The sequence below is a fragment of the Lathyrus oleraceus genome, chromosome 5 (genome assembly GCF_024323335.1).
Source record: "Lathyrus oleraceus cultivar Zhongwan6 chromosome 5, CAAS_Psat_ZW6_1.0, whole genome shotgun sequence".
Taxonomy (NCBI): Eukaryota; Viridiplantae; Streptophyta; class Magnoliopsida; order Fabales; family Fabaceae; genus Lathyrus; species Lathyrus oleraceus.
The window spans coordinates 30718283-30719845 of NC_066583.1; the positions used below are offsets into that span (position 1 = coordinate 30718283).

The following is a 1563-nucleotide window of genomic DNA, read 5'->3' on the forward strand; positions in this document are numbered from 1 at the left end:
ATGAAAAGTTAGGATGGTTCTTCCAATTTGAGTTATAGGTATGCGAGTAAGGATTTCCTTGAGCATAGTTCACCTGCTCTGCTTGGATTCCTGTTAGGAGTTGACAATCTGTAGGAGTGTGACCTTGAATTCCACAGACTTTGCAATTTTGAGTTACGACAACCACAGTGGCTGGAGGTGATACATTTAAACTTTCAATTTTCTGGGCCAGAGCATCCACTTTTGCATTAACATGATCAAGGTTACTTATCTCGTACATGCCCCCTTTTGTTTGAGGTTTCTCTACCATTGTTCGGTCGCTTCCCCATTGTTAATGGTTTTGGGCCATGCTCTCGATAAGTTGATAAGCGTCAGCGTAAGGTTTATCCATAAGCGCACCACCGGCGGCGGCGTCTATTGTTAACCTTGTGTTGTACAAGAGACCATTGTAGAAGGTATGAATTACTAACCAGTCCTCTAAACCATGGTGTGGGAAAAGTCTCATCATGTCTTTGTATCTTTCCCATGCTTCAAAAAGAGACTCGTTATCTTTCTGCTTAAATCCATTTATCTGGGCTCTCAGCATAGCTGTTTTGCTTGGAGGAAAATATCAGGCAAGAAAGACTTTCTTCAACTCATTCCATGTGGTGACTGAGTTGGAAGGAAGAGACTGAAGCCATCTTCTAGCTTTATCTCTTAACGAGAAAGGAAAGAGACGAAGTCGAATTGCCTCTGAAGTGACACCATTAGCTTTAACGGTATCAGCGTATTGGACAAATATGGATAAATGAAGGTTTGGATCCTCGGTAGGATTTCCAGAAAATTGGTTCTGTTGCACTGCCTGCAACAACGAAGGTTTAAGTTCGAAGTTATTTGCTTCGATTGCGGGTGGAGCAATACTCGAATGCGGCTCATCTTGCGATGGAGCAGCGTAATCTCGAAGAGAACGAGCTGGTTCTTCCATCTCGGGTATCGTCGAAGGAAAAAGACTTTTGAGATCAGGAATTTCGATTGGAGGAAGATTGTTTGTAGCACGATACTCCCGAATTCATCGTAAGACTCGGAGATATCGTTCAACGTCGTTGATTCGTAAGTAGTACGGTTCGCCTTGTGAGCGAGTGTGTGGCATACCAATCAACGAAAGACAAGGGAAAAATAAAAATTGCCTTAGTCTCTATAGCGTAACAGAAGAGTTACGATATCGACTAAATAAAAGTCCCCGGCAACGGCGCCAAAAACTTGATCGCGACTTTATGAGTCTATCGGGGTATTAACTGCAAGTGCACAGTCTAATCGCGTAGTTTTAAAAGATATCGATCCCACAGGGACTTAATGAATCGATATACCGTTTTTCTAGGGTTACTTCGTAAAGCTAAGGCGGATGATACTTTGATGATTAGGGGGAATAGGTAAAACTAAAATCGGATCTAGATTAAATATCAAATAACACGGATATCGGTATGTAGTTCGTCGTAATTAGGGAATCAAATCTTCGTTGGTCTTTTTCTTAGTTTTAAAACAAGTCTTTTCAGTAGACACTATTAATTAAAAGTCTTTTCCTCAAACTCTCGCTCTGTTGAATCA

The 1563-nt window shown here is 41.4% G+C and overlaps 1 non-coding gene across 1 annotated transcript; it reads left to right on the top strand.

Moving 5' to 3' along the window:
* The first annotated feature begins 458 nt into the window (after window positions 1-458).
* LOC127090093 (small nucleolar RNA R71) lies at window positions 459-565 on the top strand. The gene has a single exon (XR_007791626.1). It is a non-coding gene; the product is annotated as a small nucleolar RNA R71 (small nucleolar RNA).
* Window positions 566-1563: the final 998 nt, after the last annotated feature.